Below are 27,753 nucleotides of genomic sequence, written 5' to 3'. Positions count from 1 at the left end.
GTATAAAAATAGCTCATTTCGTTTGTTCTGAGCCGGTGAGTTTCCTCTGATGGCCCTAGTCCTTGCTCCAGGAGAGATGGAAACAGCTTTTCTTGTGATTCTCGGATCTCTGTTGTATCCGTTTCCAAGGCTGAGAAGCCATTACCCAGCTAATGTTCCTCATTCCTTTGATCATCTTGTTGCCAGCCTCTGAAGTTTTCATTCTCTGAATCTCTGATAGTTACCCTGTAACCTTCAGATGGAGAGGGGGGGAACACAACTTCATGGAGAACTCAAGGCTGGGCCAGTGCTTTCTGCATTCTCCTTCGCTTTTTGCCCTTTGCAAGTGTTTTCCTTGATCCTCCATGGAAATTTATGAGCATGGTAGAAACCTGAGAGGATCAAGGAGAGGAGGCTGTCTTGTTTAGGGGGGCCCAAGCAGGGAGACTGCAGGGGGAAAGTTAATGGATTGTGAAAGAGAGAATGAGAGGCGTCAATGGGAGAGAGATAAAGACAGGGGAAGTGCCAAAAAAAGAGCTGATATCTTCAGGTGGATGTTTTTATGTGGCTTTGGCTGTCTTCCATGTTGTACAGCTCCTGCTCCTTCTGCAGGGAAGGTGTGGGAGACGAGCAGGCAGGGCTGATCACACCGTGGTAGAGACCTTCCCCTTACCAGGAGTTGCACAGAGGAAGAGTGAGTTACATGTTTACTGTTTTGTTTTTAATGGAAGTTTGTAATGTGGGAAAGCACAACTGCAAAGACCAAGTGCTGGTTTTATTCCAGTAGCATAATGTACCCTCTTCTGTTTCGGGGTGGCTATGAGTGTTATCAGCTGTAGGTGACATACAGAGGTTGTTAAGCAAGGAACTTCCTCACCCCGTACCTGGTGTTGGCTTTGAAGGCGCTGTTAAGTTGACTTTACTCTTTTGCTGCTGTCACATCATCCTCATGGAGGGCCCAGCAAGCAACTGGAACAACGATCCCATCTGTAATCAGGGGCAGGATTCTCCCCCCACCTCCTCCTGCCTTTCCCATTTACGGATAGAAATGAAGTCTGTGGTATGGACCCTTAAGCTGGTTAGACACTTGAGACTTGGAAGTCCTTAAGCACATTAGCAGCTGGAGGTCCATTATTATTCATTGAATCTCTCCGGGGCCGATTGGAATCCTCCTTTTAATTGTCTGCTTTTCCCTCTGTCCTTTTATCACGAAAGAAAGAAAGAAAAAGGGCGAGAGACAATCGTGTTATCTCATTACCCATCCCGGCCCCCGGAATGGGACGCAGGCTCCAGTCTGCTCTTCCCCTCCAGCCAAAGGAGGGAGCATTGCCCATTTTACATATTAATGGCAAAATGACATTCCCCCCCCCTTATATCTCCGTTAGCACGCTGCAGTTAATAATTCACATTTCATTAACACGTCTGTGTGGCCTTACGGTGCTTCCCTTCTGTCAATGAAGAGATATTGGTAAGGCTTAGAGGAGTGGGAATTGGGGCAGGATGAGCTGAAACAGCTGCTAAGATCACTCAGGCTGGACTTGAAGCAAATGAGCTTTCAGAGTAGGGGACTTTGGGGCACTCCTCTGCATATTTACCATAGAGCAAAGGTACTGGGGTCACAGCTCCTCAACAGCTTGTAAGGAAGCAGAGAAGGTCCACTGGACTGACCAACAGCAGGAGAAAACCTGGTAATATCGTCCCATTGGCCAAGCAGGTGGACTAAGGCAGGAGAACTGTTGGGGATCATCAGACCACAGGCAATTCTACGCCTGGCTGCAGTGATATGCTGCAGAGGGGAGGGAGCTGGGGAGATTCAGACACCAAAGCCCATCTGAGCAGCTGTCATGGGCAAGTTCTCCCTCATCGCACAGCCCTCCTGGAGAGCAGGACTGCCCCACTCTTGTGGGCCAAGCATTGAGCTAGTTCCCCTCCCAAAGCACCGAGCCCCTGGCAGGAGCAGTTCTGAAGGGGGTTAAGCGAAATCCACCTTCAGAGAAGTTGGCCATACAAGTCCTGCTGTCAGCTTAAAGAATTTTACATGAGGAAACTTGTCTCCTGAGTTTGGTTTTCCACACACTGAAACATTAATCAACTTTTGAACCATGTACCGTATGAAATATTCATCTTTTCTTCTTGCGAAAAACAAACCAGAAACCCCAGCTATCTTCAGAGCTGTCTCGTGGTGTTCCATGCTCTGATCCTTTAGGAATTGCTGTGTCATTTTCACCTAAGTTTATTCTGTGATTGCTTGAGAGCGAGCGAGCTAAAAATCACTTCTAGAATGACTTTACTGGTGTGCTTGGGTTTGAGAAACAAATGGATTTTGGCTTGGAATTTGCTGGCCAGACACAGGCTGGTTATGTTTCCATTAAAAAGAGAAAAAGGGTTTAATGCCATTTTCAAACTTAATTTCAGGGGGAGCCAATTCATGCTGTGATTCATTGGCAGGTGATTTCTTGATTAAAATGTTTGAAGAGAAAGCAGCTTAGATCAGCCATCCTTGAAAGGGGAAAGTCCATCCTGCTGGTCCTTTAAACTGGTGGAAAACCCTTCCCCGGTGGGCATTGATGTCTTACAGGAAAGGCAAGAGCCATGAGACTTGCAGGGATGATCTTTCCTTTCACAGACATGGGCAAATGTATCCTCAGCATGAGAGCCTCCTCTGAAACTTATTAAACTATGTGCACTTGGAAAAGAGCCCTAATACATAACTGGGAAAAAAAAAAAAAAAAGAGGAAGGAAAAGCTCAGATGTAAAATGTCCCTTCCATTAGCAGACCTTAAGGCACTTCTAGAAACACTGGATGAATGAAGTCTCTTCCTTGCCCTGTCTGGGGTAAACAAATCTATCCCGTCCTTCAGCTCGATCTTGCAGTAATGTCATAATCCCACCTTTATTACATCACTGTTGTCATGGAAATAACTGTGATTTCATAAAGTCTCCGTAATGACTTTACCACAAGATCCATTAGGATGGGAAGACGGATTGTGAAGGCTAGAAAAATGCTTTCTTTAAGCAAATGCATAGTGGATAATTAGCAAATGCGGCAAGGGGAAGGAATGGAAATTGGATGGGAAAAAATAAATGGATCCATCTTTAACATGGGCTATTTATGAACGTTTTCTTTGATTTGGTTTCAAATGGCACAAAGGCACTATTATAATATGCCAAATCAGCCTAGAAGTCCCATATTCAGGGCATAGTCAGCACATGTTGAACAAAAAGCCGGGCCCTGTCCTAACTTCATCCCTCTTAAGTCCCTCAGGCTTGGAAATAAAGGTTTTGGGCTTTCACTGGTGGCCCAGGAGCCTCCCACTTTACCGTGGGACCATTTTCCTGGCTGAATGGAGGAGCAGGTTGGACACATGCTGAGAATGAGGATCCTCAGAGTTGTCCAGGCTAAAAAAGGCTTTTATGTCCCAGCACAAACCCAGCCCATCATCTCACCTTGGAAACCCTGCCATCATTCCAGGGAAAGTCTTTGGATTTGCCCGAACCAGGGAGCCTGCAGTAGGGAACCCCTCCAAGGCTAAAGAGGTGTTTGATCCTGAGGTTCTGGGCATCTAGAGGAGGCAGGTGGTGGAATTATTGCATGAGCAGGAACTGGGCTATAAAGTGGCGGAGAAACTGCTTTGGCCTGCACCCCGTGACAAGGTGTTGAAGGGAGAAGGCTGCATAAACTAGGATACAATTCCTAGCTGGAAGCTGGGCCTGTGGGTGCCCCTTGTACTGCTTCCTCAAAATGCAAGCAAATGGCTGCTGCCCATTTCCCTGCAAGGAGACACAGGCAGGTGATTGAAGGCTTGATGGAATATCAGAGCTGCCTGGATGAGAGTCCTGTAACTCTCAGCACTCCAGGCATCAAAGCAACCTTGAGCTAACAGTTAATGCACGGAGTAATTCTGACTCTGGTTTCTTCTCTCCAAGAGCATTCTGATGCAAATGGCTTATTCCTGTGTCTTTCTGCTTCCCCATTGCCCTACTGACATTTATTTATTTTTAATTTCTGGAGAAAAATATGGTATTTGTGGTGGTGAGGCACACATTGCTCTCTGAATAGCCTGGCCCAGGCTGATGGAGGACGCTGGACAGGCTGCAGAGAGTGCTGGCAGTGGCTTTCTGCTCTGACCTGTGCAATCCCTTCTCTCCTGTCCCAGTGCCCTCGTGGCACAGCTGGCAGCACCACATGCAGCAGCTCCCTGGAGATGCTCCCAGCTCAGGGAGCAAGGAGGAGCAGGGCACTGGAGTTCAGGGAGGAGGTGTGGGAACACCGTGTCTGGGAAATGTGCAGGCACCAGACAGAAATGCTCAACTGAGGGCTGCTGGCTCCGTGCTAAAACACCTCTCAGGGAGCAAGGGCTGCTTGTGCTGCTGTTCCCTTCGGAGTTTCAGCATCTCCAGCTCCTCTTTGCCAGCTACACCTGGCATGGGAGCAGAGATGCAGAAAAGCACTCATGAGCTAATTGAAGTGGTCACATCCTAGCCAGCAGCATTTACAATATTAGCCAAGTTTGATCTAAAACTAATCTCCCAGTCAGGACAAATCTCCCCTCTGCAATCCTCTTATTATATTTAAATATTGAGATCCGTGGACAATTAGTGAATTGGGCCATGGTGAGACTTGTGGGGATAGCTCCTGAAGTCCCTGGCACTGCTGGCTCGAGAGAATATGAGGCTTTGGTGACTCCTGCATTCCACAAATCCCTGTCCCCTCTGAAGGGCTCTGAGGAGCTGAGTAGCTGGAGCCCAGTTCAGATACTTAATATATCTTGAGCTGATGGTCTGACTGTTCCTCCTGGTTCTTGAAAAATACCAGCTAAGGAAAAAAGCCCTCTGGTAGGACTCAACACAGATATGTGATGATCAGTGAACATTATCTTGTTAATCAGATCTTGCCTAACTTTAATTGCCAGCGCTGTTACTGACTGCTGTCAGATCCATGATGGAGGCATAACATGAATTGGCTTTGAGAAATAACAACTTTTCATGCTTAATTATTGCTGCCAGTCACGTGCAGCCTCTAATGATCTCCTGGGATGTCTGCCTGGAGTGGGAAGAGAAGGTATTAGCCCCTTGTCCTGGCTGGGCTCCAGCTTTGGCTGTGCTGATTGGCCGGGCAGAGTTCATACCATGCCATCATGGAGGGCTACAATGAGAGGTTTAGTTTGGATGCTGGGAAAAATTTCTCCATGGAAAGGGCTGTCCAGCCCTGGCACAGCTGCCCAGGGCAGGGGTGGAGTCCCTATCCCTGGAGGGATTTAAAAGACATGTAGATGTGGCACTTGGGGACATGGGTTAGTGGTGGCCTTAGCGGTGCTGGAAGAGTGGTTGGAATCAATGATCTTACAGGGCTTTCCCAACCTAAACAATCCTGTATTCCTCACTTCATTCTGGCAGTGACAGAGCAGGGTAATGTGTGCTCTGAAACACCTGTTGCAGTTCATAAAACCAGTGTGTTACAGGGGGGAAATTATTCCTGCCAAAAGTGTAGTAAAGCAGGTGACTGTTGCTGCTGCCAGGGCATGGAGGAGATTGGCACAGCTGAAATGGGAATAATCACTTCACCCCTTCCCATGTAAATGCCTGAGCCATACCTGCAAACCAGCTCCTGGACACTTCCCAAGTTGCCTTCAAATGCTTTGCTGGAAAGCAGCAGCATCTCAGTGCTGACTCACCAACAGTTCCACTGTCTGTGGACCAGGGATGGTGGAAGCCACATCCTGGCACTCAAAGCCAGCCCTGCTTCCTCTTTCGTTCCTTCTGCAGGCTCCTGAGGTGGGTTTGGGGCTCCACGGCCATGGGGCCATGGAGCTTTAGCACAGAGGATGGTCAAAACAGCAGGTTGAGCGGTGGGGTTTTTTTGCCCAAGCTTTGGATCCGTGTTTCGTAATAGGGCACCGGCGAAAAAAATAACTTGTGTTTTCATTTCTTCAGTTTAAAAAAAAATATTGTTCAAAAAACCCCCCCAAACACATAAATCAACTGAAATCAGGAACAGAACTCTGCTTTTTGGGTAAAATGAAGTGTTTTCATTCATCTTGAAGGGTTGGTTTGGGGGTGTGATTTTTCAGTTGGCCCAGGGAACCAGGAGACCTGTTACAGTGCTCTGGTAATGACGTTCTGGGATCTAGAGAGTAGGTATTGACGCCTCACTCCCTTTTTGTGTCTGATCCAACCCCTGCAAAAGTCAGTGGAAAAAAATGCCTTGTTTTGTTTGGGGCTGGTTGAAGGACGTGGGCATCCTTTAGGCTGCATTGTGAATAGAGCCCTATTTTGACAAACAGAACTGTCTTCTTACTTTCCTGAAGTCTATTCTTGGGCAGCTCCCAAATAACACCCATTTATTCCAATGGGCTGCTCAGGGCTGCAAGTTCTGCCTCTTTATTACCAGAATGTTTTCACCTTTAAACACACACTGCTTTTGATGAGGTCTGTAGGGAATGCTACTTTTGCCAGTGTGGTGATGTCTCATGTAGTAGCCAAGGAGCAGCAGGACAAGACATATCCTGTCTCCTTGGCTGCCCATGCTGTCTAGAAGAAGAAATCCTTCCACTGTAAGAGGTGTCCCTGCACCATCAAGCCCTTACACTGCTTGTTTATGTACTCACCTTATTAGCAGGGAGAAAGAAGCCTTTTGGCAAATCACCAGAGATTGAAGAGCTGCTCCCTGCCAGGGTTGGAGCTGAAAAATGTTTCAAACCAACTCCTGATCTTGAACTTACCCTGCTGTGCTCACTTCGGAGCAGCTTTGAGAGGGAGACGCCTTCTTTACCACATGCAGATGAGTTGCAGATGTACCCCAGTACACAGGATAACTCCACAGAGGGATCAGACAAGCTCATACCGCTGCCCTAGTGCTGTATTTCTGTGATAGCTTCACAGCACTGGTGGTGTTCAGTGTCACCCTCTCCACTGAGAACAGATAGGTATCAGTTCCTCGTGGCTCCGTGGATGCAGCTGAGCTCTTGTCTGCTTTCTCCCCATGTTTGAATGGACTTGGACCGTGTAATTTGCAAGGCACCCCTTAGAAAGAAGTAAAATATTACTGCCATAGGGAACAATCAGGTGTCCAAGAGTTGCCATGTGTTTTTCCTAGATACATAGTTACCCTCACAGTCCTCAGTGTCTCCATAAAGGACACCCTAAGTCTCAGTGGGATGGAGAAGGGAGAACTTGGACAACTTTTTTTTTCCACAGGATGAAGTTAAAAATTTTTTTGACTTGTCTTTTTTCTGGACTAAAAGCATCTGGCTGCTGCCATGATTTTTGCCATTAGAGCCTCTGTTCTAGGTAAGGGAAACAACTAATGCCCCTGCAACTCCCTTCCCTCTCTTCACCTGAAGTTGTAGAAGCTGTGGCTGCCCCATCCCTGGGGGGGTTGGACAGGGCTTGGAGCAACCTGGTCTAGTGGAAGGTGTCCTTGCCCATGGCAGGGGGCTGGCACAAGATGGTCTTTAAGGTCCCTTCCAACCCAAACCATTCTTTGGTTTTAAGATACCTGGCTCAGGACTAACCCTCACCTCCCGAAGATGTGGTACGTCTGTGAATGCACTGGTGTATCAGCCCTTGAGGATGATGGGGCTAATTTGCTGTGATGTTGTACTTCTATTTTCCCTATCCTTTGGTTTTCCAAGGAGCGTTTCTGCAACGCTGGAGTCCTACATTTGCTCTGAGCAGATGCAATCAACCCCCTGTCTTGCCCCGTGCGGTGACTGCAAATGGAAGGAGCGGATCAGGGACATTTCAAGTGCAGCTCCCAGCTTGTGCAGCAAATACACCAGGCAGGGGGTCAACCTCACGGATCTGAACAGCCTCTCCTGACCTAAACCTCAGGCTGGGCTGTGAAACCAGCTGAGACTTGTTCCTACAGCACCGCAGGCTTGGAAATCAAAGCCGAGCTCCGGGGAGAGCGTCGGCTGCGTTCGGAGAGTCAAGAGGAGCGCGGCTGGCTGGTGGATCTGATTATCCTGACACACCGCCGAGCCTCCCACCCTGCCAGTGCCAGCAGGGAGAGCGTGGGATCCTCCATCCCTGAGCACGCCGCCCTCCCGCCTCTCCAGCCCTGGCTCTAATCCCAGCTGCTCCAGGAGCACCCGCCTGGGTTTATGCTGGGAGAAAGATGAGGAGGAACCGAGGGGCTTGATTTTTCCACCACCACTTCTCTGCAGAGGGACAACTCCTGGTGTGTAAGCTCGAGAGCTTTGCCCACATCTGGGCTTTGGAGGCATCGCAGCCCCGAGGAGTGCAATCCTCTCCTTCTTTTCTTTTCTATTTTTGTTTCGTCACCATGTTCAGGACTGAGTGGTAACAAGCAAGTCCCCAAATAACCCGGTCTTCAGCAGCAGCATCACTTTTCCACTGCAAGGGAAACCTATTTCTAGCATAGTTTTTCCCCGTGTGTGTCTTGCACAACCCTACAGGAGGTGTGGGCTGTTTTCAGGGGAATGGCACAAGACCCAGAGCAAAACAAACCCGTTGTCAACCGGTCTGAATTCAACCCATCGGGCTCACCACCCCCCTGCCCCCAGTCAAAAGGTTGAAAAATCCCTGACCTGGAATCTCGAGTGCTGTAAAAAGCCATAGGAATACTCAGCCAGTGAATTGTGTGAAGGGGGATTTGGCTGAGCAATAAGGATTCAGACAAACTTGCAGAAGTGGAAGTGTAGCTTAACGGCAGAGCCGGGTTCATTTGTCAAGCCCCTTTCTGCTTCTGTACTTAGGAGAGTGAAACAATAATTGGGAGCAAAGCTTAGGTTAATCTACGCTGAGAACATGATATTCAGTAGCTTTATTAAAAGGAGGGAGGGGGGAAGCATGGGGCTGCTTTGGCTCCTTTCAGTTTTCAGCTTCATCTTTGATGCTTACTGGTGTTGGAAAATAACCCTGTTCTGCACTGACTGTGTGGGGAAGGAATCTCAGCTGGAGAACACGGAGCAGTCGCTCCCTTTCAGACCAGCCTCCTAATTGTGCAAGTGCCATTAGACAGCCTTTGGAAGAAGGCTCCAAGGTGTGAAAGCTGTTTTCCCTTCGCAGGCTGAAAAGGCCAGCGTGGCATTTGCAAAGCCCTGGTGAGCATCGTCGGCGTGAAATTTCTCTCTGTCCCCTTTTTAAATCCAGCTCCATGCCAAGCTGTCCCTTAGCATCTTGAGCTCCTTTTCCACTGCAAGCCATGAGAAACCTGGCTTCTCCCTCTTGTTTGCTCTCACAGCTGGCTGCTTATTCCAGCCCAGATCTTTAGTGAGCCTGATGCTGTCTTTTCCCCATATGACCAGCCTAGCGTGATCCAGGATGCTTTGCTGGGTCAGTGTTCTCCCAGGAGCAGAAATAAATGCCAGTGTCTTCCAAGTCAGGTTGTTTTATTGAAATAGAAGTGGACGGGAATGTATCAGGGGCGTGAGGAAGGCTGGGTGGAGGGAGGACACCCCTGTCCCCACCCTTCCCCCTAAGTCTGGTCAGGCTGCACTTGCACCAAGCTGATAAAGGGCTTTCTCAGGCATTAGGTAATGACTCAGGATGTCCCTGGGACTCTTTGAAGGAATTATAGGGCCATAATTCACAGCTGCTGCTACTGGAATTTCCATACATACAAGCACCTGTCAGGTATTTATTACTTATGTATTTTTATACCCACCTTTATAATAAGGAAAGAAAGCCTCCAGCTGCCTGTAGTGACCTTTTAATCACCTAGGGACACCTTCAGCTAAAAGCCCTACACCTGAGGTGACAAACACCCAGCCCCTTGCTCGAAGCCACTTTGCTTGATGTATTTCTGTGAGCTGCAGGACTTGTTCCACAGCATCTCACCCCTTGTGGAAGGAAAACACAGCTCTCCATCCTCTATGCCTGTAAAGAAAGCATTTCTGGACTTTTACAGGTGTGGCAATGTCTTTCCTGAGGCAGGAAAAGCATGGCATGGAGTAATGGTTCATTTAAAACACCTCAGGTAGTTACTCGGGTATCCTGTGTGCCAGTTGGTGTGAGAGTAGAGCATGGAGGAAGGCAGGCTGGCTGCAATTATGATGTTGGGATGAGTTTCCCCTTCTGCACAGCTTGGGAGAGTCCTTTTGGTTGCATCAATACCGAAGGAACAGAGAGGGATCAATGCCAGAATCACAGAACATGTCCATGGAGGATGGATGTTTCTGTTCTAGCAGTGCTAGTTTCCAGTGTGGTTGGGGGAAAGGGTTAAACTTCTTTGCAGGCTTTCAGAGGAGACCTTGCAGGCCTCCAAAACCGAGGCAGACCAAGTTATGCTCCAACAGACACCCGGACTGTGAGGGCTGGGATCTGCCTTCCTGAACAATGCCCAAGATCAGCCAAAACAACAGAGTTACAGCAGTTTGCTCCAGATAAGTGGCTTAAGAGCCTGAACTTCTGTTCTCGTTGTTACAGCAGGGAAATGCAGGTCTCCTTACCAGGTTGCCTGGAAGTGTAAAGAACAGAAGTAGAAAGGAGATAAGCAAAGAGCTTGATGCTCTAAAAGCCAAATAAATATCTCAGAGTCACAACAACTGGAAGAAGACATACGAGCATACAAAGAGATAAGGGCATAGGGGGTCCTGAGATGGTCTCATGCTATTTTAAAGGAAAAAAAAAAACCCAAACCAAAACTGTTTGCTGCAGTCCCACAAACACTGTAAGAATAGACTTGTAGGTTTTTTGATGCTCTCTTCCCAGATTCCTGCTTGCTGAAGACAGATAAGTGTCTCGTGTTAGTGGAAGAGCAGGGCTTCTCTTCTAGACAAGATGGAAAAGTAGAAAAGGATAAATGGGATGGAAATGGAACAGAGAGAGGAAGCTGCCTGGGAGGGATGCCCCTAAACCCTTCTAGTGTGATTACACAGCTAGTTCATCCATACCTTTAAAATTGGTGTTGCCCACACAAGGAGGAAAGTAATGTTTGCTAAATCCAAGTGGGAACTGGTAACCAAGCTTCATGTGACTGAGTGAAATCACTTCAGTAAAGGCCTCCTTCTTACCCAGAGAGACTTCCCATGTGAATTTTATTTCCCATTTGGGAAATTGAGAATAAATGAGATTAAATTCCCACTTGCCGGCATTACTGCTCCTCATCTGGATTTACCACTTATGCATTTTTAGAACCTAAAGCAAGCACTGCCATGCAGATAATGGGGTTGAAGTTTCAAACAGCTTTGTGCAGGATCTTCTGGGATTCCAGATTGTTAGTGGGCTCCAGCAGTGATGAGACAAAATCAAGGAAAGGGTCCAGCACGGGATATTGAACACAGAAGCTGAAACACAGCCTCAGCGTATGGAAAGGGCAGGCTGCTGGGAGGGTGGGTTTGGGGGAATAATGCTCTTTCCTTGCTGTATTTTTATTCTCTTTCCAAGTATTTCTGCTGATGAGCACAGCTTGGGAAGGATACGGGTTGGATGGACTTGGGTATGACACTGAGCAGCCATACTGAGGTTCCTTTGGTGACAGGGTCACCACCAAGCTGACAGCAGAGAAGGGTCCTGCACTGGCCCTTAGGCATCCCTAGGAAATCGAGGCAGGTTTCTCGTGAGAAGCCACCTCCAGGTTTTCATTCCTCCATCAGGCACAGCCGTAGCTCCTGGGAGCTTCCTGCTCAGCCAAGAGCCAGGTTAAATTCAGTGTTCCTGGGAAATGTCTCTTGATATATTTTACGGTTTAATATTTGTCCTCTGTGAAGCATCTTCCTTTCATGCTAAATGTGCACCTATTATATGCATGGCTTATTTTGAAATTCTTAGAGGAGGCTGGAGGCTCAGGCTGTCTGTAGCACAGAGGAATGCATCTCTTCAGCAAGGAGGCTCCCAACTTTAAAGAACTCTCAAGCTCGGGAGCTGGATTTTCCCTGTGCCTCCCAGGTGACTTGGCTGGAGGCTACATGTGCAGGCTTCTCCCAGGTACAGGCCACAAGCATTTGCAAGTTCAAGGCCAGAAAAAATATTTTGGAAGGGCAGTGTGTTGTTTCTTTCGCTTTATGGGGGAGGAATTTATCTCTGTATTTGTAGATGTGACCTCCTGCAGTTACTCTGAGGATTTAGGAATCTTATCCCACTGTCAGTAATTTTTTACCGAGTTGTAAGAGTTTGATTTTTCTGCTCTTAAAGCCTGGCTTATTATACACAATTGTTATCAGCTCTGGGGTCCTGCGAAAAGAAGAGAAAAACCCCAAAGAACCGAAAAACCTACTCATTAGATCCTAGGTTTTTACTTTGCCAGTAATAGTTTGGGATTGATTTAGGACTGGAGGTTGTAGATGCCCCATCCCTAGAAGTGTTCAAGGCCAGGTTGGATGGAGCCCTGAGCAACCTGACCCAGGGAGTGGCATTCCTGCCCATGGCAGGGGGTTGGAACTAGAGGAGCCTAGTGGCTGGCACTGACACGCAGCCCAACAGCTGATGGGTGCCCAGGGGAGAAAGGGGAGGGAAGGGAGAGGTGGAGGAACTGTGAAAATGCATCCCTTGGAAAGCAAATCTGAGCTTGGAAGAGTACGAGCAAGAAGGACCTTTAGTCCTTTAATAAAACTGCAGCTTAAGGAGCCACCTGTGAAGAGAGGATCCCTTTCAAAACGTCATTTCCCACAGAACAAGCTCCTCATGGCACTTCACTGGTGAAATACCTCTTGCTGTGGTAATGTTGAGTTTGCCTCTTCGGGTGCTGAGAGCATTCAAAACCAGAAGGGGGAAAACAGGAGTTAATTTGAAAACACCAGTCCCTATTTCCATGCTCCCAGTTTTCTCTTGACAAGAATCTCATCGTGCAGAATATCAATGTCTTCTTCTCCTGTGAAGAATGGACAGCCCAGAAGAAACTGCCAGGAGAAATAACAGGTACAGGGTCATGGTAGGAATCTCTTCTTGCCCTGAGTGGAGATCAGGGCACTGGTTTAGCATCCAGGTGGCCTGACCAACAGCATCCCCAGTGCAGACCAGTTCCGACCGCGATGGATTCCTGGGAAAGCACGGGGCAGGTCACTTTCCCTCACTGCTCATTTGGGGCTTGTGAGACAAATGTCGGATTTGAATGACTCGACTGTGGGCAGCCAGTGCAGAAAATCAATTAAAATACCAAGCAGCTTAGAAACAGGAGCTTTAATTACTCACAGGCAGGTCTTTAAAGGGGGGAGAAGCCACCAGCCCAGAGTAAGACCTCCTCTGCCCTTGGGCTTTTTTATCCCAGAGGATATTTCCATGCAGTGCTTTCTGCACATCAGGAGTAGGTGCCTGGATCTTCGTGCTGAGCAGAGTGTGGGTACAGGCCTTGGCTCTTGTCTGGTGGTGTGTGAGCTCAGTGACCACGGTGGGCTCCCTGGAGGTCGTAGTGGGCTGGGGGTGGCCAGGTGGGTTTGGAGCAGGGGATGAAGCTGCAGGGGATGAAGCAGGACAGCCCATTTCTGTGATATGGCTTAGGCTTTCCTTCTGCAGGAAAGGCAGCTCTCTGTGAGACCTGAGCCTCAGTGGATTTGGTCTGCAAGCCTGGGGGACAAAAGGTGCCCCAGTCCACAGACTTGCTGACAAAGTGATGGGCATCAGAGGGGGGAAAAAGAAAAAATCATCCTTTTCTCAGGAAAGACCAGGCTGCAGAGCCTGTTTATCCTGTCTGCCTGTTTATTTGTTTCTGCTGACTTACTGTAATATATCCAACATGGGCCTTCAGCAATGACAGGAACCACAGGGATTTCAGTGGGCCTTTAGTGGCCCAGCTCCTCCTCCCTCTTCAAAGCAGCCCAGCACCATTTGCTGGGCTGTTGCACAACCAAACCAACATGGTAATAATACCCCGAGCATGGAAAGAACAGAACAGAACAAAACAAAGCATTGATGAAACTCTTGCAGGCTTTCCAGATGCCTGTCCACATCAATGTCCTGCTGGGAAGTACACAGAGCGAAATAAGCCTCAGTGGGAGCCAGCCAGGGAATGGGCTGAGCTTCTCTTCTCCTTTCCCAGCCTAGTGGAAGAGTCTCGGGACACAAGGTTGCTCTGCAGGATGTGCTGCTGGCTGCCAAGAGAAGGAGGGGGGCCTGGTTTTATTTTTATGTAACTCTGGAAAGGCAAGACAAGCTTCTCTTTATGCTCTGCATCAGAAGTTTGGATGCACAAAGTTTCAGCTCCTCTTCCTGACAGCTTTCCTGGGGAAGCTGACTGCCCCCCATCTGTCATTCCCCCACCCCAAAAGGAAACAGCGGGATTTGAGATCTACACTCCTCATCTAGAGGAAAAATAACAATAATAGTAAAAAAGGAATCTGCCTGGAGAGAACAGAGGAGACTTCTGTCTGCCTGCATGGAGGAGGAGATTTAAAAATATTCCCTGTTGACAGAGAGATGAGTTATTGCAATCCCTGAGTAGCCTGGGTGGGGCAGAGCTGTGCTGTGCAGTGGGGGGGGGTTGGGGGTCTGACAAAAGGGGCTCCCACCAGTGACTGCTGCTTTTGGTGGGACTGTTTGCTGCTCCTGGTCTGGTTTGCAGCAACACTGGTCTTGGAGAGCTCAGTGTGTCTGTGCCATGGTCCGTGGTTTCAAGTAGGTGATGGAGCCAGAATGGGGAGGCTGTAAAGGACACACACTCCTGTCTGCTGGGCCCTGTGCTGCTCTTGCTGGTCCTGAGAGCCCTTCAGCAGCTGGAGTTGTTTCCTGCTATTTGCTGTGTGATGTTCTCTGCTTTCACTTTTCCTTTCTAAAGGAAGTTTCCAGGCTTGGGTGTGCCTGGAGGCAAAGAGGTGAAGTCACCCGGGGGCTTGGGAAGAGCAGTGAGAAACCAGCCCTGCAAATCTCTTCCTCCGGGGGACGGGGGAAGACCTGAATGCACCTTACAGACTGTTGGGGTAGAGCTGGTGCTGCTGTGGGATAAGGGGGACAGGACTGTTGGAGTGAGTCCAGAGGAGAGCCACAAAGGTGATTAAGGGTATGGAACACCTCTCCTATGAGGGAAGGCTGAGAGAATTGGGATTGTTCAGGCTGAAGAAGAGGAGGCTCTGGGGTGACCTTATTGTGGCCTTTTTGTACTTAAAGGGGCTTCAAGAGAGCCAGAGAGAGACTTTGGGCCTGGAGTGACAGAACAAGGGGGAATGGCTTCAAACTGACAGAAGACAGGGTTAGATGGGATATTGGGAAGGAATTCTTCCCTGTGAGGGTGGGGAGGCCCTGGCACAGGTTGCCCAGAGAAACTGTGGCTGCCCCTGGATCCCTGGAAGTGTCCAAGGCCAGGTTGGACGGGGCTTGGAGCAACCTGGTCTAGTGGGAGGTGTCCCTGCCCATGGCAGGGGGTGGAATGGGATGAGCTTTAAGGTCCTTTCCAACCCAAACCGTTCCATGATGATTTTTTGGCAGTGTCTCCTCCTGAGTCTCTTCCAGGTCTGCATGAGGGACATGGGATGTGCAAATCCCAGACCCACCCCACACTGACTCTTGTGCCCAGCTCTCGCAACTCAGACCTTTGGAGGTGTTGTTTGGGCACCAAGCAACCATGTACCATAGCCTTGTCCCTTATCCAGGGTCAAACCACTCCAGGCTGCTCCCAGTGCCACAGGGGCTTGTTGTTCATTGCTGTTCCTGCAGAGTGCCCGGGACATGCAGCCCCATCAGAGCTGTTGTGTAAACGCCAGCTAATGAAGCTTCCCACGTGCTGGAGCCAAGAGATGACATTGCAGAAACAGTCTAGGTCAAAATAAATTGCTTTCTGGCATTCTGAGATTATCTAAACCCTTCTTTTTTCCCAGGATGAAAGGGAACAAAGGCTCTTGCCTGCTCAGGAAAGAGCTTGGAATGCTGTTTCTGTGAGCTTGAAGAGCTTATTAGGGGTGAGGGTAAACAAAGAGATTTGGGGTTAATTTACACAGGAGGGGGAGGAGGGAAGAAGAGGCTGCTGTTTTTTAAAAGCTGCCACTTGTTCTGTCAATACCAGCAGGTTCTGGTTTGGGTTGTCACAGGCAGCAGTGTCTTTTCAGAGTATTGACTGGCAGCCCTCGGTGGTTTCTCTAATGGCACATTGATCTTCCATGAGTCCCTTCCAGCTCAGCAGCTGCCCAGTGGATTAGAGCGGTGGCAGTGTCACTTCTGATGGGGTGAAGGGGCTGTGACTCAGCCTTGGCTGCTGAGGGGGCTTTTTTTCCAGCATGGGGAGCCCTGTGGCCTTCTTCCACTCAAGGGCTGTGCTGTCGCTGTGTTCCCCAGCTCTCACTCCCATCTCATCTTCCTCCGCTCCCACTGTTGTTTGGCAGCAGGTGCCTGAGCACCTTTGGAAGTGGAGGGTGCTGGGTATTTTCAGAGCTGGCAGGCTCTGAATCCAGCAGCAAATCCCCATCCTGGGTGAACACAGCTACTGGCAGCTGGCAGGAGCTGTTGGAAGCTGTTGGTACCTCTGATGGTGGGACTGGTCTCAGCCTTCTTCTTGCTAAGGTACAAAACCATACAGAAGAAGCAACTAGTCAACATAGGTGTGGATTAAAAATCATTTAAAAGCTATTTCTTTGCGTAGTAAGTGGGTTTAGTAACCCCATATTGGAAGTCTTTTTGCTTTGGGAATGTCTTCTCTGGGATAGGTGTGCCAGGCATAGTGACTTCTTTTCCAGAGCAACGTGCTGAGCCTCCACAGCCAGGCATTTTCCCTGAAATTTCAGAAGATCCTGATTTTTTTCACAGAATCATGGCATGGTTTGGGTTGGGAAGGGACCTGAAAGGTCATATAGTTCCAAACCCCCTGCTATGGGCTACTGGCTCTGGAGTCAGGAGACAGAGGAGCTTCCTAGTCCTTGTAGCACAGAGAACTGTGCTGTAAAAGTTTGGCAATAGGAGGGACATATAGAGAGAAACTCAGATTTTTTAATTTTATTTTTTAAAAATCCTAAGGGTTTGAAATGCTTGAAAGTTAACCACAGTGGAAGCCTTTCTTCTCAAAAGACATGTAGTTCCACGTTACTGCTGTCCATGGAGAACCAGGCTATGAAGGCAGAATTCCTTATTCTCTGCTCTGAGCTTCCAAGTTGTGAACTGAATAAAATCCTTCCTTTCTGTTTTCCTGGTTTTTTTTTTCTTTTTTTTTCTCTGCTTTTTTTTCTCCCTATTTCCCTCCATTTCCAGTTTTTCTTTATTATTTGTTTTTTCCTCCCTGAACTCACTTTACCAAGTGCTTTTCTCCTGCTTGGGAAATAAAGGAGATGGATCTGTAGCTTAAAGTAAATCTTTAGGTCCCTGAGCAAAAATCAGTTCCTGCTGGGGGGGGGGGACTGGCAAGAGCACCTTGGGGGGGTGTTTGTATCCACTGGAGCAGGACAGACCTGCCTTTCCCCCTTGGAAGGATCATTTCCAGAGGAAATGATCATTCTCATCTGATGCAAAATCAGGAGTCCTTTGATTTATCCATGCAATAACTTGTTTTAGCAAAGAAAAATCTAAAAACTTTCATTCTCCCCCTTCCCCTAGTTTGTAATAGCACAGCAGATTTGCTTGTTGCTCCAGCATCTTCCAGCTGCCTGTGGGACTCCTGAGAGGGAAAGGCCCTGCTTCCCACCTTACTGTGTAGAGCTGTGTGCCTTGGTTTAACAGCAAACATCTGCAGCTTCCCCCTGTTCCGTGGCAGAGCTGTATCCTGCAAGGCTGGAGCATCCTGGACCAGGAGGCTGAGTTGCCTGGTCCCTTGCCAGGTGAATTGGCAGGAAACTGCACATCACTCCTTGGAATTCTCTGTGGGGTTTGATGGATGTTTGCTGTTCGAAAGGTTTTGGTTCTGTTTAATTGTCAGGTTTTGATGAGCAGCCACTTGGGCAGGAGGTTTCACCTCTCCTGAGGGAATTCCCAGGGCTGGCAGGAGCCATAGGGGAACAATCTCTTGAGGGTTTTTTTTATCCTTAAATTTTGTATTTGGAACAAATGCTTCCATGTGGGCTGAATCTTGATAAGGGTCATCACTTGGTTGTCATTATCTAATGGTAAATAGTAAAAGTTGGCTCTTCCCACCCTCCACCTCGGGCCGTGTTAAAAACAACCCCTTAATTTTGTCCGTCAGTGCGTGAAAACTAAAACCTGCTGGGGGACTGGAGCTGAAAGTCACCTCTTTGGGTGTACTCAGAGCTTCCAGAGAGAATCCCAGTTCTCATCCAAAACTGATAGAGAGAAAATTTCCCTAGGAAATAGCGGCCTGGGCCGGAGAGCATTAAACTGGAACTTTACACCAATTAATAGCCATATAATTACAACCCGTCCCCTCCTACTTGCTGCCGACTTCCCCATGTAATTTTCTTTTAATTTTTGCTTAATAGGCACGCAGGAAAGATTAGTTACTCAGCGTGCTGCCTGCATTTGATATGTAGTAGACTCAGCAGTAAGGAAAACTGAGACGTGCTCCATCCATCCTGGATCAACCTTGTGGAGCAAGGAGAGTGCTGGAGGGACCAATGGTGCTTCTCAGCTTGTCAAGGGATGGAGAAACTTAAGGAAAATGGAGGGGAAAAAAAGTCAAGGCTGAACAGAAAAGGCAGATTGGTGAGTAGAGCTGGGGGCTGCTTGTAACACGACCATGGATTTTCCTCACTCTTCCCCCAGGCCCTTACTCTGCTCTGGGTCTGTCATAGCACCCAGAACACTGTTCTTGCTCTTTTTCACATCTGAAATGCAAAACTGGCATTTTCTTTGTCCGAAAGAGTCCCCCTCTCCCTTACACAGAGAGGAGTCATTGGCGCTGGCACAGGTTGCCCAGAGAAGCTGTGGCTGCCCCATCCCTGGAAGTGTCCAAGGCCAGGTTGGATGGGCTTTGGAGCAACCTGGGACAGTGGAAGGTGTTCCTGCCCATGGCAGGGAGTGGCACCAGATGATCTTTAAGGTCCCTTCCAACCCAAACCATTCAGTGATTCTATGATTCTATGCAAGCCCTGATGTAAAAGGCAGAGAAACTTCCCCCAGCCACACTCTGCCATAGCAATTCCAAGGAGGGGAAAAAAAAAAAAAAAAGAAGTCAGAATTGGAGACTTTCAGGAGCATTAAATTAAAACAGTGCACAGGGTCTGTTTTGGTTCCTGGGCACGAACATGGTCTCAACTCTCCTCTCTGCCTGCTGTCTGATAACAGTGGTACCCCCCGGCTGGGCTGTGATATGCAAAAAAGAGGGAAGGAAATAAAAAGCAGCAGCCTTGTGTAGCCTGGTAAATGTAATTTCAGGTGTCCTAGCCTCTCTCATCACTTCTGTTCCCTGTCTCCCAGGAAATTAATTCTGCAGAAGGAAAACCCCAAATGTCTGAATCACATTTCCCTGGAAGTGGTGGGAGCTGGGACCTGCTCGGGCTGCTGCTCAGCAAGCTCACCTGAATTGCACAGAGGGTCCTGCACAGGGAGCAGGGATTTCATAGAATTGTGGGATGGTTTGGGTTGGAAGGGACCTTAAAGCTCAGTTGATTCCAACCCCCTGCCATGGGCAGGGACACCCTCCACTAGCCCAGGTTGTTCCAAGCCCTGTCCAACCTCGTCTTGGACACTTCCAGGGATGGGGCAGCCACAGTTTCTCCGGGCAACCTGTGCCAGGGCCTCCCCACCCTCACAGGGAAGAATTTCTTCCCAATATCCCATCTATCCCTGCCCTCTGGCAGTGGGAAGCCATTCCCCCTTGTCCTGTCCCTCCAGGCCCTTGTCCAAAGTCTCTCTCTGGCTATCTTGGAGACTCTTTAGGCACTAGAAGGGGGGCTCTGAGATCTCCATGGAGCCTTCTCTTCTCCAGGCTGAACAATTCCAATTCTCTCAGCCTTCCCTCACAGGAGAGATGTTCCAGTCCTCTAATTATCTCCCTGGCCCTCCCCTGGACTTGCTCTTGTCGTGTCCCCCTTATCCCAGGGCAACGTGTTTTCCTGCTGTTCTGCAGGGTTTGAAGCCTCTCCCTGCTGCACTTGTTAAGGTAATTAGATAACTGCTGCCAACAAATACATCCATTTAATAAGTATGCTAATTGGTATTGACCAACACGTGGCAGGCACTTTGTCATGTGCCAATTAGGAGTGCCTAAGAGCTGCTCAAGATACAAGGGGCTCATCATTAGACCTCTGGGTGGGGAGCTGAGGAGATTCAGACTGCCAGCCCAGCTGTGCCGGCACCTTGTGCCCAGGCAGGACCTGGCAGGGATGGGATGAGCACAGGGATGTGCAGAGTCCTGATAACCAGTCCTGTGAGCACACAGGGCCTTGCCTGTGATGGATTTATGTGATCAGTATCAACCATGCACGGTGGTTTTATTTATGCCCCCAGGCGCCATAGGAGGTGGGATAAAACAGTTGGATTAAGGGACCTGTTTTTACCTGGGTACATGAGGCAGGGGCAGGGCAGATCAAACAGGACCATAGCTGTGGAGGAGAGTCCTTGGAGCTCAGCTGCACGTGGTGGCAGAGCTTGTGCTGTGCACAGAAAAGGGGATAAGTGGTCAGCCACAGCTGCTCTCCTTTCCCTAGGGTGCTCCATGCTGGCCCATCCTCCTGCAGCCCTATTTCACCCAGTGTATTCAAAAAAGTGAGTATTAGCCCCTTCCTGTTTATTCCTTCATCAGAAAAGTGCTACAAAAAGCTCTCCTTTCCCTATTTTTTCTTCTATTATGTTCCCAGGAAAACTTATCTAACCAGCTCTCTTCCCCAGGTATGAATTCCCAAGGGCACACGCTGCTGGATAACCAGGCAGAGGGGACAAAAAAACCCCTTTCCCACCCATGGCAGCAGGCACTGACTGGATGCTGTGTAACTCAGACCCATGGGGCAGTGCCAGCTAAAATTCCAGCCCAAACCAATTGCATGGCAGAGCAGTTCATCCGCCCCAAATTCCAGGTGTGCATCTCAGCTGTCGGCTTTCCACTCCGGGGAGTGGGTCCTGAGAGGCCCATGGGTGGTACCACTTCAGTGTTGGTGTGGCCCGTCCCTGCACAGCCAGAGCTGCTTCCTGGGGTGCTTGGCTGCTCTGCTGCCCCCACGCTTTTGGGTTGTTGGCTGTGGGATGTCCATCACCCCAACATGAGTCCCGCTCCCACACAAGGCTGTTTCCTGCGGCACTTGGATGCTCTCATTCGCCTGGATTGGTTTATTTATTGCCACCATTAATTAATTTTGGTTGGGTAGGAAGGACGTGTCCCCTGAGACTGTCTGTGTGCTGGAGACCATTACTGCATTGGTGTCTGGCAGTGTCAGCACACAGAAACCCCTCGCTGCTCTCAGCCTGGCACAATTAATCAACTGGCTCCACTCAGGAGCCACAGGGCTGTGTGTCCCTGTTTTGTAACGAGGCTGGCCCTGGATGGCTTTACTTAAAGCCCTATTTAGAGTAAAAAGTTACTGTTAGTACCCCAAAGCTACACCAGACACACCATCTTTTCCTACGAAGGAGCCCAGGCATTGCACGGAAAGGCCACCCAATCCTCCAGCTGGTACTCAGGGGTTCTGTTCCCATCTTCTGCTGTGTGAAGGCTCCCGGGGCTGTGAGCTGAGCTGAAAAGCCAAAGCAGAAGTTTGTGATGGTCCCTCTTGTCTTGGCCCAAATTCAGCCTCTGCATCCTTTCTCTAGGCTGTGCCACCGTCTTGGCACACATAGCTGGTCCTGGAGCACCACAGGAAGCATAAAGGAGCGGGAGCTGGTTGGTTTTATGTGCTATCAGGAGCACATTTCTCAGAAATACAGTGACCTAATCTCACTCTTATTGATTTTGAGCTATATATATACACACACACGGGGACAGGCAAGCACTGCTGAAAATACAAAATCCTGTACTCCTGGAAGGGCAAAAATTGTTTCCTCCAGGTTTGTTTTCAAGCCTGAGGAAACATAGGAGCAGGCAGAAAGCCTGACCCAGTTCCTGATGGGTCTATGAAACAGCTCACTGTTCCCAGCCCCAGCAGTCCTGCAGGAGCATGGTCCATGTTGTGTTTAAGGAGTGCTCCTTCCCAATCCCAAAGGTATCCAGCTGCCCAAAAGCATCACTCGGTGTTATTACTGCCTCCCTCCCTGGAATATGCAAAGTGGAAAGAGAAAAGCCCCAGAAAATTAGGCAGAGCAATTTATCTGACAGGTCAGTGCTCTCCCTGATAAAGGAAAAAACAGAGTTTGTCTCGTGGTCAGGGTGACACTTTGCCACAAAAGAGGAGCAGGAAGAAGTTAATTAAACTCTAAAGAAGCCATTTATTAGGAAAGGGAAGTAAGACATGGCTTTTCTTCAATACCGGAGAGAGGTTCATTATAGAGGAAAACCATCCTTTAGCAGTTAATAAACTATTTTCTCCCACCTGGCTTTGAGGGATGGCTAATGGAGTGCCCATGGCTCATTTTAATGTGCACTTTTCCAACGTGTCCATGGCCCATTGGCTAAAAGGGTTTAGAAAACAGCTGTTTCTGAAAACTAGGGAACCAGAAAGCTTGGCAGGTCTGTAAATGAAGGCAGAGCCTTTTGGTGCAGTGTTTTCCAATTGCCATTTCCATTTCCAGTGCTGCTGTGCTCTGTTCCTGCTGGGGCATGTTCTGTCTCTGGGAAAAAAGGACCTTTCTCTACAGGGAGAGCCAGGAGTCACGTGCAGAGCAGGAGCCCTTGTTGGGAACTGGCTGGAACACACCTGGAAGGCTCATGCTGGCAGGGACAGCCTTTTCCTGCTGAGGCCTGACACTTTAAAGAATTCATTGCCATTGGATTTATTTTTTAAAAATAAAAAAACCCAACCAAACCTGATTTTGGATGACAAGCACCCAGACATTGAACCAGTAGCTACAAAAGCCCCAGCACATCCTTGATGAGAAACCATTTAAGTTCTGAGTCTGGGTTTGCTCCCAGCTGCTCTGGGTTTACCCTGGCAACTCTCTCCCTTTGGGCTGGGAAACTAAAACCTCTTGTTTTCCCCAGGCTCTGAAATCACCCACTTTCACAGGGCTGCTGGTGAACACCACAGTTACAGCTCCAGGGGAGAATTTACAAGGAATGGAAAAGGCAAGTTATTTTAGAGAGGCTTTTTCTCATTTCAGCTTGTGTTAGCCATGCTAAAATTCAACAACCTTGTTATCTATAAAGCCAGCGTGTGTGACTTTGTCACCTGCACCCTGCTGCCCTGTGGGTGCTGCCTTGAGAAGATGCTTCTGCACTTCCTGACAATGTAATACCGACAGGCATTTCATTGTGCATCAGTCCAGCTGCATCCCCCTGAATTTGGGGAATCCAAGTAGGTCCAGGGAAAAAAAAAAAAAAAAAAGAAATAAGACCATTTTCTGGCAATGCTGAGTTAATACCAAAAGGATTAAAATACAGCCAACCTCCAAGAACGGGAAAAGGACCTTATGATATTTAGTGAGTGGATAATAAAACGGCAGATGAAATTCAAGGCTGCTAAATGAAAAACAATGCACAGGGGGAAAATCAGTGGGCTCTGAACTGGCTATTACTGCTCAGGAAGGAGATCTGAGAGTTGTGCTAGAAATATCTATCAAAATGACACTTCTGGTCCATAGTAGTCCAAAAAAAACCAAAACAGGGAGGTAGGAGAGACTGAAATGGGGAATGTTACTGTGCTGCTTAATGAATGCCTGGTATCTCCTGCCTGGAGTCATTTGTGAGTAGCTTAGTTTTCCCATCACACAAAAAAAGTGGATGGGAAGAAGCCTAGAAAATTATCCACAGAAGGCAAGGATTGACAAAGGCAGGGCCAGGCATGAAATCATTTGTATTGTAAAGCTGAAGAATTAATCAGCAATGAAGGCTTTGTTCAAGAAACATTTGGTATCGGGAGTATCACAGAATCCTGGAATGGTTTGGGTTGGAAGGGACCTTAAAGACCATTTAGTTCACCCCCCGCCATGGGCAGGGACACCTTCCGCTATCCCAGGTTGCTCCAAGCCCCGTCCAACCTGGCCTTGGACACTTCACTTGTTGAACTTCATGAAGTTCACACCTCTCTGTGTGACAGAGGGAAGATCTAAAGAAGTTCCAACCAGCAAAGGCAAACTCTTTACCCAGCAACCAGTTAAAAAGTAGGACTCGTTGCCATGGGAAATTTTAGGTACTGGAACCTTACACAAGCTCGGCAAGTGGTTAGATATTCTCACAGGAGAAAAGAAAAAAAAGGATGCTGTGCATGATGAGACGGTTGTTTCTCCCCATCCCATTGCAGAGCAGCTGCCTGGTGTGACAGGACAACAGGAATTTTGCCGGCAGCTCCCTCAGACCTGCCCTGTGTCCCCAGTGGTCCCATCCAGCTGGTGGCTTTGTCTCTCTGCCTTCTCCACCTCCATCCAGACCTGCTGAGCTGCTTTTGGAGAATTCTGAGTGGACTGACTCCCTGCCAGGCACCACCTCTGGAATAGCTTCATTTACCAAGCATGGAATTCGACTCCATTGTCATTTGTTCATTTGTTCTGTGAGTATTTAAAGCGCATGCTGAAGGCGTTCAGGCGTTTTCCCTGCCTGGCTGGGCAGGGATAGGTGGGATCTGGGTCTCCTGCTCTGCTGGGGAGCTGAGACTAGCAGTGCCCAGCCAGGCTTCAGCAGGTACAGTGTCCTCAGAGCTGGGAGGTGATCCTTCACCCTTCAGCAGAGCCCGGCTGCAGGAAATAATCTGCCCAATGGTCCACTTTATGGCCGGGCAGACAGGCTGAAATTCACGGCCACCACTTACCAAAGAATAATGAAACATTTCCTGAGACAGCAGTAAATATCTCCTGCCATGACAACACTTCCCAGCGCCTCTTCGATCCAGGGAAAAGGTTTAAAACTCAGCAAAGTGGGAGGCTTTTTTTTTTTTTTTAACATCTCTCCACTTGCTAGGTGCCCTGGCTGCTCCCAGTTGGGATGGAGTGGGGGCAGCATAGGATGGGGTTTGTGGCTCCCTGGGGAGCTCCAACTCTGAGCAGGTGCTCGGAGTAAGTTCCTTTTCCGGCTGGCTCCGCGTGCCATCCTTCCCGGCCCCGATGCTGATTAAAACAACATGAGCAAGGAGCCACGAGCAAGGAGTTTATCAGTTACAAGGGATCAATAACCCCTGGCGTGTATCCTTCAGTGTGACTAATGTGGGGCAGGGGGGCTCTGAATTGTCATCCCCAATCTGTAGCTCTGCCCATGTGAGCGTGCAGTGGGTCGGTGTGTGAGGGTCGTTTGTCACTGCCACCTCTCTGTCCCTGTCTGCATCCATCCCTGTAAGGCAGGGGGTGGCTGTGAGGAAAACTCCTTCTCCCCAGGCTGCTGGAAAGGGAGATATTTACAGCTGCTGTCCCCTACCAAGGGGTTTTGCTCTGGCCCAGAGCTGCTCTTTCCCACTGTGAGGAGATGCTGACACCACGGTTCATCCCAGGGTCCCCTGGAAATACACCGTGCTCTCAGCACAGCCGGCTCAGCTCCTTCCCCCCAGGACAGTTTTCCAGCAGGGGAGGTGCACAGTGTGGCTTCTTGGTGTTGGGCTGATGGAAAGAAAAGCCACCAGCTAGCAAAAAATGATGTCTGAGGGCCTCCAGGCTCAGGGGAGCCCAGCCAAATGTGGTTGAGTCCTCTTTAGGCAGCAGCAGGACTGACTGTAGTGGATATAAGCCAGTCTATGCTGGTTTCCCTCAGGGGATGGGCTCCCTCCACTCCACAAAAACAGAATTGCAATGGCCAGGAGGATGTTCCATGCTGGGAACTCATCCTGCCTCTCCCTGCTCTGAGGAAAACCAGCCTGGAGCAAAGCACTGTTGCCCCTTGCACAGGGTGAAACCAGGAGGAGATGGGGATGCAGCAGCACCAGGCTGGGCCAGGCTCAGCACAGGGCTGGGGAAGTTATACCATCTCTGAGCTGGATGAGAGCCTAGGGACAGCCATCCTGGGAAGAAATGCTCTTAGCAGCCCTGGCCACAGAGGGAAGAGGAGGTGTTTGATAGCAGAAGAAAAGCTGATAGTGGAAAAAGCGTGGGGAAGTGATAGATTTTTAAAAGCCAGCCAGTGAATCGCTGTCATTGCGGTGGTCACTTTAAAACGGATCAGCAGAAATAAAGTGGGTTTAGATGTACAGCGGCTTGGGGAAGCCTGAGCAGTAAAATGAAGCTGGCAGTGTGATGACTTGCTTGTGAGCTGGTTGGGATGCAGTCTGGGAGCATGCCTGGGCTGGGAATCACATCAGAGGGCTGCCTGCTCCGGGGTGTGTCGAGCGCTGTGCAGAGCCGCGCTATGCATCGATGCCCAGCAGAGCAGGAAACCTCCCAGCACAGCCTGCACTGGAACATTTCAGCCCCCCACATCTTCCTGCCTTCCTCAGAGACCACAACAGCTCTGGGCAGCACAAGGAGAGGGGTGGGAACATGCAGCAAGGAGCGATGGGGAAGAGGGAGATATCAGATGGCAGCAACCAGCAGAGAAGATTGACTTAATGGGATCAGCCCTCATTTTCTTCTTATGATCAGCACCTTGGGAGTGCAGCTTCTCTTAATTAATTCCTTTGGTCTCTAACACATGCAGCTGAGGCCTGTGTCCCATCAGTAGCTGTTTGGACTGGTGCCTGTGGGTCAGGGCAGGCAGGGAAACAGTGCAGTAAGTCAGTGCCAGGTACAGAATCTCAGAATGGTTTGGGTTGGAAGGGATCCTAAAGCTCATCTAATTCCTCCCCACTGCCATGGGCAGGGACACCTTCCACTAGACCAGGTTGCTACCTCTACAAACCTCTTCTCAAGTGGCTTGGCCCTCCTTTGGCAGAGAAAAGGGCTTCAGTGGGTTTTAATAACTCAGGAGGGAGGACTTTTCTTCCTGATGTTGTTAGAGGTTGGTTTGTTTTGTAGTATTACTTTGTTCAAGGTACAGGGGGGTGGCAATGGCTATTTCATAGAATCATAGAATGGTTTGGGTTGGAAAGAACCTTAAAGTTCATCTTGCTCCACCCCCTCCTATGAGCAGGGATACCTTCCACTAGACCAGGCTGCTCAGAAGAGCTCTTCTTAATCTTGCTTGGGAAAGACTGAGCTCTTCCACAGGACACTTGTGGAAGATTCCAAAATCAGCACCTATTTTGAATATGTTTGGTTGTGATGTAGAATTTTCTTGCTGGCTGCATCAGTGGGCTGAGACCCAGCCAAACCTGACTTTCCTTGCTGCGGTGCGGCCATGAATTGACTGGCTGGTGGGGAAAAGTGTTCCCCTCAGTCTCCCATCAATGGTTCACTGGGTTTTTAATGTGAAGCAGAAAGAAAGAAAGAAAAAAAGAAGGAAAGAGCTCAATTTATGCTCTTGGTATCACTCAGCGTTTTATATGCCTTTGGTTAAGTTGTGATTGCTATCAAGGCTATCGAAATCTCCAGAGGCTGGAAATCAAGGTGAAAGCTTGCTTTCATGGATTATTTCCAGTCACTTTTCTTCTGGCTCTGCTAAAAATAACGCAGGAATAGCTTTCTTCGAACTTTCCTGTTCCTTCCCGGCTGGAACAGAGAAGGTCAGGAGGATGAAAGTGAAAAAAGAGTTGGGGGGAAGGAGTCAAGGCAAACTCTTCTCTTGTATGGGTTTGGATGAGATTGCTTGCTGGTTTGTTTGGGTTTTTTTCCTTTCATCTAAACCTGATTAACTTTCCTTCTGCATTTCTTTCCTTTAGCTGATGCAATGGGGAAGGCTGAGTGTTTCAGTCCCACTGAAGCCAAAAACTTGCTGGTTTTAACCATTTCTTTTTGAAAATTCATTAGAAGCTTCCCCAAAACTAGATGCTGGCCTGACAATATTGCCCCCTGTGTTTTAGGATCCTTATTCAAGACCTCAGGATGATGCTGTGTTGTGTATCATGTCTGGATAGCTGACTTGCTTTCCCTTGAAATATGGATTTTCTTAATTACTGGGTTGGTGCC

The 27,753-nt window shown here is 48.8% G+C and overlaps 1 long non-coding RNA gene across 1 annotated transcript in view; it reads left to right on the top strand.

Annotated features, from left to right (window-relative positions):
- LOC113987833 overlaps positions 1-27,753 on the top strand; it is a 110,183-nt gene that overhangs the window by 57,977 nt on the left and 24,453 nt on the right. The window contains exon 4 of the long non-coding RNA XR_005563738.1: positions 24,075-24,320. This is a non-coding gene — a long non-coding RNA (uncharacterized LOC113987833). The remainder of the gene's footprint in view (positions 1-24,074; positions 24,321-27,753) is intronic.

This window comes from Pipra filicauda, unplaced genomic scaffold, assembly GCF_003945595.2.
Source record: "Pipra filicauda isolate LSUMZ 115617 unplaced genomic scaffold, ASM394559v2 scaffold246_size1145428_pilon, whole genome shotgun sequence".
Classification (NCBI taxonomy): Eukaryota; Metazoa; Chordata; class Aves; order Passeriformes; family Pipridae; genus Pipra; species Pipra filicauda.
The sequence above is the reverse complement of the archived record's forward strand: the minus strand, read 5'-3'. Positions and strand labels throughout refer to the sequence as shown.